Source organism: Ornithorhynchus anatinus, chromosome X2 (assembly GCF_004115215.2).
Source record: "Ornithorhynchus anatinus isolate Pmale09 chromosome X2, mOrnAna1.pri.v4, whole genome shotgun sequence".
NCBI classification, from domain to species: Eukaryota; Metazoa; Chordata; class Mammalia; order Monotremata; family Ornithorhynchidae; genus Ornithorhynchus; species Ornithorhynchus anatinus.
In genome coordinates this window covers 23,644,113-23,658,513 of record NC_041750.1, presented here as the reverse complement: position 1 = coordinate 23,658,513, position 14,401 = coordinate 23,644,113, and the positions used below count along the sequence as shown (strand labels likewise).

The 14,401-nt window shown below is 46.1% G+C and overlaps 1 long non-coding RNA gene across 1 annotated transcript; it reads left to right on the top strand.

Annotated features, from left to right (window-relative positions):
* Window positions 1-11,344: 11,344 nt before the first annotated feature.
* On the top strand, window positions 11,345-13,440 carry LOC103167086. Its single transcript, XR_485049.3, has 2 exons — window positions 11,345-11,489; window positions 13,169-13,440. It is a non-coding gene; the product is annotated as an uncharacterized LOC103167086 (long non-coding RNA).
* Window positions 13,441-14,401: the final 961 nt, after the last annotated feature.

Below are 14,401 nucleotides of genomic sequence, written 5' to 3'. Positions count from 1 at the left end.
CGGTCTCGCCTATCCCGCCATCGACCCCCGGGCCACGTCCTCCCGCGGTCCCAGAACGCCCTCCCTCCTCACCTCTGCCAAACTGATTCTGTTCCCCTCTTCAAAACCCTACTTAAAACTCACCTCCTCCAAGAGGCCTTCCCAGACTGAGCTCCTCTTCTCCCTCTACTCCCTCTACCATCCCCCCTTCACCTCTCTGCAGCTTAACCCTCTTGTCCCCCCATTTCCCTCTGCTCCTCCCCCTCTCCCTTCCCATCCCCTCAGCACCGTACTCGTCCGCTCAACTGTATATATTTTCATTACCCTATTTATTTTGTTAATGAAATGTACATCGCCTCGATTCTATTTAGTTGCCATTGTTTTTACGAGATGTTCTTCCCCTCGACTCTATTTATTGCCATCGTTCTCGTCCACCCGTCTCCCCCGATTAGACCGTAAGCCCGTCAAACGGCAGGGACTGTCTCTATCTGTTGCCGGCTTGTTCATTCCAAGTGCTTAGTACAGTGCTCTGCACATAGTAAGCACTCAATAAATACTATTGAATGAATGAATGAATGAATTCTCTGTACCTCAGTTATCTCATCTGTAAAATGAGGATGAAGACTGTGAGCCCCAAGGGGGACAACCTGTTGCCTTGTATCTACCCCAGTGCTTATAACAGTGCTTGGCACATAGTAAGCGCTTAACAAATACCATAATAATTATTATTATTATTATTAAACAGCCCACTGACCAATAAAACAACAGTAGACAAAGACGTATCAATCCATTTTATTTATCGAGAACTTACTGTGTGCCAAGCACTGTACTAAGCACTTGGGAGAGTCCAATGTAACAATATAACAGAGTTGGTAGACACGTTCCCTACCCACAGAGAACTTACGGTCTAGAGGGAAAAGCGAATCAAGAAGGCCAGCACATCGTTGGGGCGTCTGTCGATCGGAATGAGGTAGCATGGTGCTGTCAGGCCGCGGCTCAAACTGAAGGTCGACAGAGCTGTATGTGGGCTAAATTCAACACCGTACGACAGGAAGTTCAGGAACACTGCCCAACTCCTAGCATTAAACTATTCCCACCTCACTTGTCTGCACCTCACTATTGGGCCAGTCACTGCACTTCTCTGTGCCTCAGTCACCTCCTCTGTAAAAAGGGGTTCGAGACTGTGAGGCCCATATGGGACAGGGATTGTGTCCAACTCAATTTATTCGTGTCCACCCCAGCGCTTAGTACCGTGCCTGGCACAAAGTAAGCAGCTCAATAAATACCATCATCATCAGTATTATTATAAGTACATTGAGTGGGGCACGAGAGGAGTCAGCAACAGCAGCACACCCAAATAACTGACATATGGGGAGCTGCACATGGAAAACTGAAAGCAAAGAGGACGGAGGAAACATTTTAAGTAAAACAAAGCCTCAGATATTGCTGCATTCGCCTGAAAACGGGAAGACGGTTGCTACAGTCAACAAAGGAGTGTGTCTCTCTCTGAGCAGAAGCTTAGTAAAAGCTAGGAGGCAAAAGCAGAAGCAGTTTCTGTCACTGCAGACATCAAACATGACAACAAAATAGGAGACCACCTTTTTTTGGGAACAATGTCACTGGGAATGTAGGTTCTACATTGCCTTTTTAATATTAATAATAATGATAATGGCATTTGTTAAGCGCTTACTAAATCCCAAGTATTGTTCAAAGTGCTGGGTTAGACACCAAGTCATCGGGTTGTCCCACGTGGGGCTCCCAATCCGAATCCCCATTTTACAGATGAGGTAACTGAGGCACAGAGAAGTTAAGTGACTTCCCCAAGATCACACAGCAGACAAGTGGCGGAGCTGGGATTAGAACCCTCGTCCTCTGAACCCTAAGCCTGGGCTCTTGCCACTAGGCACAGGCAACCATGGGCCTAGTGGAAAGAGCAGAGGCCTGGGAGGTAGAGGACCTCGGTTCTAATCCCAGCTGTGACGACTGCTTGCTGTGTGGCCTGGGGAAAATCACTGGATTTCTCTGTGCCTCAGTTTCCTCAACTATAAAATGGGGATTCAATTCTTGTTTTCCCGCCTTACTTAGATTGTGAGCCCTGTGCAGGACAGGGATTGTGTCCAACTTAATTAACTTGTATCTATCCCAGCACTTAGAATAGTGCTTAACACCTGGTAAGCACTTTACTATTACCGTTAAAAAAATATAGATAGATATATAAAACCACTGTGATGCCTTCTTTGAGTAGGAAGAGCAGTTACATAGGGGTGTGAGTGTGTGTGGTTTGCGTGTGTATATATTATTAATAGTAGCAGAAGAGTTGTCCTTAGGTCTGAAGATGACACTGCCGACAATGAGACTGCATTCATGAATGAATGACTAGCCAAATTGAGGGAAATTGTGTTCCAACTCCATAAAAGGATATGACCAGAGATTTTTTTTTTCAGCTGGCCATCGAAAAAATGTGATCTAGTGGAAAGGACATCTAGCTCCCAACTCTGCAATCCATTTCACCTTTCTGCTTCAGCTTCTTCAGCTGAAAAGTGGGGATGATAATACCTGCCTCTTCCTAATGCGCAGGTATGTTGCAAGAACAAAATGAGATAAGGAATGCAATGCTTTGGAAAATTGGGTGTCTGTGATAGGAACAAAGTGACCCGACGTCCCATGATAAGAAAAGCAATCATAGTATTTAGGGTGCTGAGGGGGCTGCCTACCCTTTAGGAAATGCTTAGGAATTAATCTCCAAGTTCTTCATTTTTAAAGAGAAGAAAAGAAAGATCGAGCCATTAGAGAGAAATGTGCTAGCACATTTATTTAGGAAATCTGAACTTTGAGAAAAGTGATTTTGCTGGGTAATGACATTTCTCACTTGTGTAAAATCTCATTCATCTTCCGTTCTTACCTCCATCCTCCCAAAGAAAAACACCTCTGGGGGGACATTATTTATCAAAAATTTTAGATCGAAGATTTAACAGTGTGTCCAGTTTTGACTCTTCCAGAATCAATCAACAGCTATATCTTTTTCTAAAGAGACCTAAAGCTATTTTTCACATTCCCTCAAGTTCAAAGCAGTATGTCTTTTCAACTGTCCACTACCAGCTGAGATTTACTTGCCTGCTTATGACGGAGGTTAATCGGGAGGCTGAGAACAAAAGCCGCCACACGTTGTTCATACCTCAGCTACAGTGCCGGCAGGGGAGGTAGAGGATGTCGAAGTGGCCAGGAGTGGCCAGGCCAGGAAGTCCTGGGGTAGATCCAAGCTAATCAGGTCGGACATAGTCCACGTCCCATATGGGGCTCACGGTCTTAATCCCCATTTTACAGATGAGGTAACCGGGCATGGAGAAGGCAGGTCACACAGCAGACAAGTCAGCCATCGAGGGGATTTCCTGAGCTCCAGTTGAGTGTAGAGCACTGTACTAAGTAATTTGGAGAGTTCAATACAACCGAGTTGGTAGACATGTTCCCTGCCCAAAAGGAATTTGCAGTCTAGATGGGGAGATGGACATTAAAACAAATTACAGATATGTAGAGAAGTGCTGTGGAGCTGAGGATAAAGTGAAAATCAAGTGCCTAAAGGGTGAATACCAATCAGGGGCCAGACTATCTGAGAGCTAGGCTGTCAGGTATATATCCAGACAACTGGCCACCTTCACTAAAACCATAATCATAACTGTGGTTTTTGGTAAGTGCTTACTACGTGTTAAGCACTGTGGTAGATACAGGGTAAAGAAGTCAGTCACAGCCTTGTACCACATGGGGCTCTCAGCCCAAGTAGGAGAGAAAACAGATTATGAATCCTCCAATCTACAGGCGAGGTGCAGAGAAATGAAGTGCCTTCCTCGAAATCACACAGCAGGCACGTGACAGACCTGGGAATTAGAACCCAGGTCCTCAGACTCCCAGGCCTGTGCTCTTTCCACTAGGCCAGGCTGCTTCTCTGAGGTCAGAGGCCAGTTCGGAGGGTCCAGAGAAACCCTGGGACAGGCCCTGGATCTCTCCTCAGATCTGCAGCCGCCTGAGGAGGAGAGCCCCAGATCTCTAATCTTTCATGTTCAGAAGGACCCTGAAGAGGGAAACTCAATCGGTCAGTCCATCAGTCAAATTTATTGAGCTCTTATTGTGTGCAGAGCACTGTACTTAGTACTTGGCAGAGTAGGTAGACACAGTGCCTCTCCTCATGGAGCTTCCAATCTAGTGAGGGTGAAAGACACTAAAATAGTAGAAGGAAGCAGTAGAGCATGAAGATATATACTGAAATATCACTTAAGTGTACTTAAATTCTACTTAAGCCTGATCCCGCTAGATTGAGGCTAGCAATCGATCCTGGTTACCAACTCTATTGTATTGTAAATAAATGGTGGTATTTGTTAAGCGCTTACTATGTGCAAAGCACTGTTCTAAGCGCTGGAGGATACAAGGTGATCAGGTTGTCCCACATGGGGCTCACAGTTTTAATCCTCATTTTACAGATGAGGTAACTGAGGCACAGAGAAGTTTAATGTCTTGCCCAAAGTCACACAGCTGGCAAGTGGTGGAGCCGGGATTCGAACCCATGAACTCTGACTCCCAAGCCCAGGCTCTTTGCACTGTACTTTGCGCTGCTTCTCTCTCCCAAGGGTTTAGTGCAGTGCTCTGCACAGAGTAAGCACTGAGATCTGGGTCAGATCTGATGGCTCACTGTAGGCGGGGAACGTGCCCGCCGACTCTGCAGTACTGTACTCTCCCAAGTGCTTAGTTCAATGCTCTGCACATAGTAAACTCTCAATAAATATCATCGAATGATTGATGAGAAGAGGAATAGGCAGCCAATGGAGGTTTCTGAGGCAAGGGGAGATTGGCAAAGAACAAAATTTTAGAAAAAATGTTGGTATTTGTTAAGCGCTTACTATGTGCAGAGCACTGTTCTAAGCGCTGGGGTAAACACAGGGGAATCAGGTTGTCCCACGTGGGACTCACAGTCTTAATCCCCATTTTACAGATGAGGGAACTGAGGCACAGAGAAGTTAAGTGACTTGCCCACAGTCACACAGCTGACAAGTGGCAGAGCTGGGATTCGAACTCATGAGCCCTGACTCCAAAGCCCATGCTCTTTCTACTGCGCCACGCTGCTTCTCATTTTAAAATGATCCAAGGAGCAGAGGTAAGTGTGGGGAGAGGTGTGTGTGATGAAGTCTCCAGACTGGAATTTGGCAACTGCCTGGACCAACGGAGGGGCAATTTGGGTGGAGAGGAAAGGGTAGATTCTGGAGATATCATGAAGACAGTTGCTGGAACAGCTGACTCAGACTTTTGTCCTGCTGACCCCTAAAGCGGGCAGACTGCCACCGCCGGGGTTGGGGGGTGGGGGAGAAGTGTAAATATAGGCAAGAGGCCAACAGCCATTTTTTGTTCTCCTTCCCTTCCTTTTTTTAAAATGGTATTTGTTCAGCAACCAGGCACTGGACTAAAGACTGGGGTAGATCCAAGCTAATCAGGTTTGACCCAGTCCATGTTCCACGGAGGACTCACAGTCTTAATCGGCATTTTACAGATGAAGTCACTGAGGCACAGAGAAGTGAAGTGACTTGTCCAAGGTCACACGTAGCAGACAAGTGGCGGAGCAGGATTAGAACTCGGGACCTTCTGACTTCCAGGCCGGTGCTGTCTTCACTAGGCCATGTTCCTTCCCCATGCTTGTGCAACCTCCTTATGCAGGCTACATGCTCATTCTGAGTTTTTTCAAGCTCTCGTGTGAACTTTACCCTCCTTTTAAAGACCATTCAAATAGCAGTTCTTAAGGCGGAAATAATAGGTGAACAGACTTAACCAAAAAAAAAATCTTATCTTTCTTTGGGGACTATAGTATAATCTTTTTTATCCTGAAAAGGAAAGTGAGTGAGCTATAAATAATCCGAATTATAATGGTATCAGCTCTTTTTGAATAATGTTGATGATAATTGTGTGAGAAAGTGGAGGGGGCACTCATGGTTTAGATTTCTTGGGCTGTCAGTTGAAAATGGTGACGGTATCCCTTAGTTGAGAAGAATAATTATATTTCTAAACATGAACAATTGCACGGATTGGAATCTATGTGATTTTGGTGGGAAACTATTGTCCTTGAAAATTTCACAATAGCTCATTATGGAAGTATCTATGCAATATCCCCAGGATCTTTCCCCAGAAATCAGCACTTCGGTTTATGATTTATTTTAACGTCAGTCTCCCCCTCTAGACTGGAAGCTTCTTGTGGACAGGAACTGTGTCAACCAACTCTATCAATATTGTACTTTTCCAAGCGCTTAGTACAGTGCTCTCACAGTAAGAGCTCGATAAATACCACTGATTGCTGTGTGACCTTGGGTAAGTCACTTCACTTCTCTGGGCCTCAGTTACCTCATCTGTAAAGGGGGGGGAATGAGGGCAAGCCCCCTGTGGGAGAGGGACTGTGTCCAACCTGATTAACCTCCATCTACCCCAGGGCTTAGAACAGTGCTTGGCACTTAGTAAGCGCTTAACAAGTACCACAATAATAATAATTATTCTTTAACAAAACAAATACAGGTGTCGGCAAGCAGAAGAGTACTGTACTCTCCCAAGTGCTTAGTACGGTGTTCTGCACATATTAAACGCTCAGTGAATACTATTGATTGATAATACCATTCATCGGTAGTTTAGTCTCAACTCTGCTCTCCACAGAGTTCAGATGTTCAGAGTTTAGAGTTCATAGACGCCCTTGTGTGGGGACAACACCCCTCCATCAAAGATGGTGGCCCTTAGCATATACCTCTCTGCTTATGGCACCCTCCTCCTGGCCCTGGTGTCCACTAATTTCCCATGATGGTTTCTGTTTGGCCTCTTCTCTTCATTCATAGTGGTATTTATTAAGCGCTTATTATGCGCAGACCACTGTATTAAGTGCTTGGGAGAGTGCAATACTCTTCTGCTTGCAAACACCCGTATGTGTTTTGTTAAGTGTTCAACTAGCCAGGGAAGCCCTGAGTTTGTGGACTGTTCGTTGAGTTTGGTCCAATGGGCCCATGTGGGGGCTTGCATCTACTTTCAGTTTAAACGTGGTTGATGGGCGTTATCCTTGACTCATCCCTCTTTTCAACCCACACGTGGAATGTCACCCAATCTTTTTGGGTCTACCCTCACAATCTCTCTAAAATCCGCCCTTTCCTCACCATCCAAACTGCTACCGCACGGATCCAAGCACATCGTAGCCTTGCTTGATTACTGCATCCGCCTCCTCACTGACCTCCTGCCTCCTGTCTCTCCCCACTCCAATCCATACTTCACTCTGCCGCCCAGATCATTCTTCTGAAACAGCCTTCGGTCCTTATCTCCCCACTCCCCAAACATCTCCAGTGGTTGCCCATCCACCTCCGCATCGAGCAAAACCTCCTCCCCATTAGCTTTAAGACACTCAATCCCCTTGCCCCCGCCTACCTTACCTCCCTGATCTCCTACTACAACGCAGCCACACACTTCACTCCTCTAATCCCAAGGTACTCACTGTATCTCACAGGGAAAGTGCCTGCCAACTCTGATGTAGCGTACCCTCCCAAGTGCTTAGTACAGTGTGCTGCACATAGTAAGTGCTCAATAAATACCACTGATGATGATGGTGGTAATGACTTCTTGTCTACCTCACCCCCCAACCCCTTGCCCACATCCTCCCTCGGCCCTGGAACTCCCTCACCGTTCACACGTGAGAGACCACCACTCTCCAAAGACTTACTAAAATCACGTCTCCTTCGAAGGCCCGCCCCAACTAATCTCTCATTTCCTCTACATCTGCAGTCTGTGCACTTGAATATTTAAGCACTTGATATTCACCCCACCCTCAGCCACACAGCACTTAGGTTCCCATCACTCCACAGAAACCACCCTCTCAGAGGTCACAGAATGATCTTCTTCTGGCCAAATCCAGGGGCCTCTACTCTATCCTAATCCTCCTTGACCACTCAGCTGCCTCTGGCACCGTCGACCACCCCCTTCTCCTGGAAACATTATCCGACCTCGACCTCACCGACACCGTCCTCTCCCGGTTCTCCTCCTATCTCCCTGGCTGTTCATTCTCGGACTCTGTCACGGACTCCTCCTCTGCCTCCTACCTTCTAACTGTGGGTGTCCCTTAAGGTTCAGGACTGGATCCCCTTCTAGTCTATTGGAGAACTCGTTGGTTCACATGGCTTCAATTACCACCTCCATGCGGATAGCCAAATCTCCATCTCCAGCCCTGATCTCTCTCTCCCCCCCTGCAGCCTCGTGCTTCCTCCTGCCTTCAAGACATCTCTACTTAGATGTCCTCTCATCATCTCAAACTTAACATGTTTAAAACTGAACTCCTTCTCTACCCACCCAAACCCTCTCCTCTTCGTTTCACATCCCCGAAGAAGGCACCGCCATCCTTGTCTCTTAAGCCCATAACTTTGGCCTTACCCTTGACTCCTCTCTCTCATTCAACCCACATATTCAATCCATCACCAAATCCTGTCAGTTCGACCTTCACAACGTGGCTAAAATCCACCCCTTCCTCTCCATCCAAACCGCTGCCACGTTAATCCAAGCACTTATCCTATCCTACCTTCATTACTGTATCGGCCTCCTTCCTGACCTTCCAGCCTCCCGTCTCTCCCACTCCAGTCCATACGTCACTCTGTTGCCGAGAACATTTTTCTACAGAATCGTCCGGGCCTAATTTCCCCACTCCTCAGGAACCTCCATTGGTTGCCCATCCACTTCCACATCAAACAGAAACTCCTCACCATCGGCTTGAAAGCAATCAATCACCTTGCCCCTTCCTACCTCTCCTTACTACCCTCCTACTACAACTCGGCCTGCACACGTTGCTTCTGTAATGCTAACCTTCTCGCTCCACCTTAATCTCGTCTATCTCGTCGCCAACCTCTCGCCCACGTCCTGCCTCTGGCCTGGAACGCCACCCTCCTCATATCCGACAGACAATTACTCTCCCCCCACTTCAAAGCCTTATTGAAGGCACATCTCCTCGAGAGGCCGTCCCCGACTAAGCCCTCTCTTCCTTTTCTTCAGCTCCCTTCTATGTCACCCTGACTTGCTCCCTTTATTCATCCCCCACCTCCCAGTCCCACAGCACATATGAACACATCTGTAATTTGTTTATTTAGATGGATATACATCTCTTCCTCTAGACTATAAGGTCATTGTGGGCATGGAATGTCTGTAATATAGCTATATTGTACCCTGCCAAGAGTTTAGTACAGTGCTCTGCACACAGTAAGCACTCAATAAATATGACTGACTGACATCAATAATTTATTTGAATTTCTGTCTCCCCCTCTAGACTGTAAGCTCCTTGTGGGCAGGGATCGTGTCTATCAATGTTACGGTATACTCTCTCAAGCGCATAGTACAGTACTCTCCGCACAGTAAGTGTTCAATAAATACCGTTCATGGATTGCTTCCTCCTACTTTAGTGTCTGTGTCCCGCATTAGACTGTAAACTCCTTAAAGGCAGGGCTTATAATAATGTTGGTATTTGTTAAGCGCTTACTATGTGCAGAGCACTGTTCTAAGCGCTGGGGTAGACATAGGGGAATCAGGTTGTCCCACGTGGGGCTCACAGTCTTAATCCCCATTTTACAGATGAGGGAACTGAGGCACAGAGAAGTTAAGTGACTTGCCCACAGTCACACAGCCGACAAGTGGCAGAGCTGGGATTCGAACTCATGAGCCCTGACTCCAAAGCCCATGCTCTTTCCACTGAGCCACGCTGCTTCTCGATGATGGCATTTGTTAAGCTCTTACTTTGTGCCCAGCATTGTTCTAAGCGCTGGGGGAGATACAATCGGGTTGTCCACGTGGGGCTCCCAATCTTAATCCCCATTTTACAGATGAGGTAACAGGCCCAGAGAAGTTAAGTGGCTTGCCCAAGGTCACACAGCAGACAAATGGCAGAGCCAGGATTAGAACCCAAGTCCTCTGACTCCCAAGCCCGGGTTCTTTCCACTAAGCCACGCTGCTTTTCTATGTCTATGTGAGAAGCAGCTGCTGCTGCTATGTGAGAAGCAGCGTGCTCAGTGGAAAGAGCTCGGGCTTTGGAGGCAGAGGTCATGGGTTCAAATCCCAGCTTGGCCACTTGTCAGCTGTGTGACTTTGGGCAAGTCACTTACCTTCTCGGTGCCTCAGTTACCTCATCTGTAAAATGGGGATTAAGACTGTGAGCCCCACGTGGGACAACCTGATTCCCCTGTGTCTACCCCAGCGCTTAGAACAGTGCTCAGCACATAGTAAGCGCTTAACAAATACCAACATTATTATTATTATGTCTATTACTCCCTTATTATTATTGCTCCCTTATGATTATGTTTATTTACTCTATCATACATTTCCAAGCGCTTAATACGATACGAACGTACTTTACCAAGCGCTTAATACAGTACTCTGTACAGAGTAGGCACTCAGTAAATACTGTCGATTGATTGACCGAGATGACACGCAACCAGCTAAGGGGCTTCCTTATTGTACTGGCAAAGGATCCAGGTCATGGGGTCCTTTAAAATCCCCAGTGACAATTATTATTTTGCCAAATTTATGGAAATTTATTCAGGTCGGTGCCCAAATACGAACTCCAACCTTTAGCAACAACATGAAATCGTTTAATACATTTCACAATTTTTAATCGTGCAAGACAATTTAAAAGAGTAAGAGGAAGATGAAAACAAAGAGGAGGAAACAAGAATGACTATATGCACTAATTCTCAGATCACTTAATACATGGTGACCTGGACTCCCATATTCAAAACAGTTGAATTAAAAGGATCAGAGTAGGAGTCGGCAAATATGACTCCCCGATCCTACAACTGATGATTCACTGAATCACCTTGAGCATTGTCATTTAACCCCTGTACCTCGGTTTTTTAATCCATAAAATGGGTGTAATTATATTTGTTGCCTCCTAATCAGCGATGCAGTGAGAATTCATAAGCCTGTAAAGAACTTTGATCTTCCAGACAGAGAAGCCCTTCCTAAATACATAGAAGTTATAAACCTGTAAGCCTACAGAATGCGTCACCTGCTCTTTGGATGAGGGAAAACATTTCATCCTTTACTGGCAATGGTTAAACTGGCAATTTCAATTTTCTATATGTCTCTCATTGTCCTTTGTGCCTGAAGATGTCATTGATGGTGAAGGTCGCTCACTGGGCAGAGGGGGTGGTGGGGGAAGGTGTGTGTGGGGTGTGTGTATGTGTGTGTTGGGAAGGTCAGTGTAGGGCCCTCAGTCCCAAAGGCACTATGCACACACAAAGACTGGCCCTCATTGTGCTGTCACATTTATTGTTTGCAGCCCTTGGCCCTATTGACACTTGTGTTTTCTTGTCTCAGGTTCCTCTGAAAGCTTCTCTTTGAAAAAAAGCCACTCCTTTCTTGACTGCCCTACCCCTTGCTAATTTTTCCACCACCACTGACTTTGCATTTTCAGCTGACTGGCTGAGGCTTTGTTTTCATGCTCTGGAAGTGCTCAGTGTAAGATATGTTTGAAGGTAAGATGCATAAGGTTTACAGATGCTCCAAAATATACTGTTGCAGCTTTGCACCCCCTGGTTTTGATTTTACAACACCAGCTTCCTTTATGGCACTGGTTCCTGGAGTAGGGTGGTTGGTCGTGCGGGGAAGGAGGATATGGAGCCCATCACTGGGCAGGGATTGTCTCTATCTGTTGCCGAATTGTCCATTCCAAGTGCTTAGTACAGTGGTCTGCACCTAGTAAGCACTCAGTAAATACTACTGAATGAATCTGGAGGCCACCGGGAGAAGGGGAGTTTTAAAAGCTGTGATGGGGACAGGGAGAGCAGAGGGGAGAATTTTTCCAGAAGGTGGTGGGACAAAGAGGGAGAGGTCAGGAGATGGGAGCGGAAAGAATGCCTGGTTGCAAGGAAAGGTCAAGATCAATCAACCGTATTTACTGAGCACTTAATGGGTATGGAGCACTGTACTAAGATCTGGGGAGAGAACACCATAAGAGAGTTGGTAGACATGTTCTCTGCCCACAACAAGCTTCCAGTCTAGAATCAAAACATTCGTTTTACCTCCGTTGAAGTAAAAGTTGGCTCCCCTGTGGTAGAATCTCTCTGACTCAATACGGATATAGGTGTGTAGCTATATTACTCATCCTTAATTGATGGAATACCCAGTTTAGGATAATTTTGCTAAAAATAAGGCCCAAGCCGTATTCAGAAACAACTCTTCATTTCTAGCACCGTTCCCATGGGCAGATTAATTCTGACTTCCATTTCAATTTTTCGGAACCAAATTTCCAATAAGAAACAAAGAGGTTTAGAAGGTCCTGGAATTCAGTGATCATGTCTACTAATTCCACTTAATAGAGTATTCTGCACAGAGTAGGTGTTCAGCGATTGATATGAAAATCTACTAATTCCACTTAATAGAGTATTCTGCACGGAGTAGGTGTTTGGCGATTGATATGAAAACTACACTGAGATCTTGGGGCTACTCTCTGCATTTTTCCTGTAATGAGGGACTGTGTAGATCATATTCTCTCCAGCTGATTGGACATAGTTGGTCTCCACCTGACCTGAAGTAATTTGATTGAACAAAATCGATCTACACCCAATTGAAGACTGTCCTGGGATCAGATAAAATCTGATCTTTCCATTCGACCCATACGATTCCACACCATCTCTGTTTAGAAGGGAGAACTTTGGTCTCCAACTGGATTCACACAGAGTCTGACCCAGCCTCGTGAGAAACCGTCTCCTATCGGACAGAGAAGATCTAGCTAATTGAGAATACCTCCACTGTGACGCTCGTGGCTTTTCTCCACCAGGATAGAGGATTTCGACGGAGCCCTCTCTATTCACGTAGAAGTTTTGGTCCAGAAGTAATCCTCATAGGAAGTGGCTGATTCCATGATTTGTCAACTAGAATTTGCCAGGATTAGTTGACCTCTGACTTGACTAGAGTTTAATTCGGTGGGTGGGAGGCATATTGAATTTGTTACCACAATCAGTCCTGCAGAATGAAACTGTCAGTAGATTCAAGAGGGGTTTGGAAAAAAAATGAATGGGTAAGAGAACCATAATGGGTTGAGAGAAAGTTAAGGATGTCAAGGGGGAATATTAAGGGATTTTAGATGGTAGAGCACTAAACCTCGAGGATGAGTGCCAAGGAGGGCAAAAAAAATTATTCTTTTTCTCCCAAGAATCCTGTTGTCCCAGTCAGACCAAGTACTGGGGTTGGATGGACCATTGGACTGGCTCAGAAATGACATTTCTTATGTTCTCATGGACATTTTTAATGACAGAATTTTGTTGATGCTCAACTTTTTTTCCTTCAACCATCTGCTGCTCCACAACATCGGGAATGAGTGGGAGGTAAGGAAGACAAGGATCTGGAGATTTCAAGGTGGCTGAGAAAAAAAAAAAAAGTTCTGAGAGCACTGGCAGCTAATACACCAATTTCTTGATTTTAAAATGCAGTTTAATGTTTTATTAATAATCCTAATAATTGTGTTATTTGTTAAGAACTCACTTCACTGGGCTAGACGCCCTGGGAGAGATGTAAGATAATCAGATTGGACAGAATCTCTATCTTGCACAGGGCTTGCAGCCTAAGAGGAAAGGAGAACAGGCATTTTATCCTCATTTTACAGATGGGAAAAGCGAGGCCGAGTCTTGCCCTAGGTCACTCCGCAGGCAACTGGTGGTCAGGATTAGAACCCAGATCCTCTGACCCCCCCAGGCCTGTGCTCTTTCCACTCGGCCTGATTTCGCTGTACCTCACTTTTCTGCACCTCACTTCACTTCTCTGTACCTCAGTTACTTCATCTGTAAATTGGGGCCTAGGACCGTGAGCCCATGTGGGCAGGGATTGTCACTCGTCGCTGCTGTATTGTACTTTCCCAAGCGCTTAGTACAGTGCTCTGCACACAGTAAGTGTTCAACAAATACGACTGAATGAATGGATGATTGAATGAGGGACAGGGACCGTGTCCAACCTGTTCATCCTGGGTCTACCCCAGTGCTCAGAACAGTTTTTAACAACTACCACTTGAAAAAAATTGTAGCGCAAACTCTTCTAAATTCAACTGGTTCCCCCCCGGCTCCTCTTTGCCTCGTTTGGCTCCCGAAATTCGGGGCTGGAGCGAGGGTGAAGGCCTGTGGGAGAGGGGCTGCCCCGTGGATGGTCTTCCAGGCCCTCCGACAAAAGACAGAGAGGGAGGAAGGGCTCGATGAGTGGGAAAGGAGGTAGGCAGGAAAATTCTATTTATTTATAGGGACGCTATTGCAGCCTGTCTACTTGTTTTGTTTTGCTGTCCGTCTCCCCCCTTCTAGACTGTGAGCCCGTTTTTGGGTAGCGATCGCCTCTATCTGGGGCCGGATTTGTACTTTCCAAGCGCTTAGTACGGTGCTCTGCACCGAGTAAGCGCTCAATA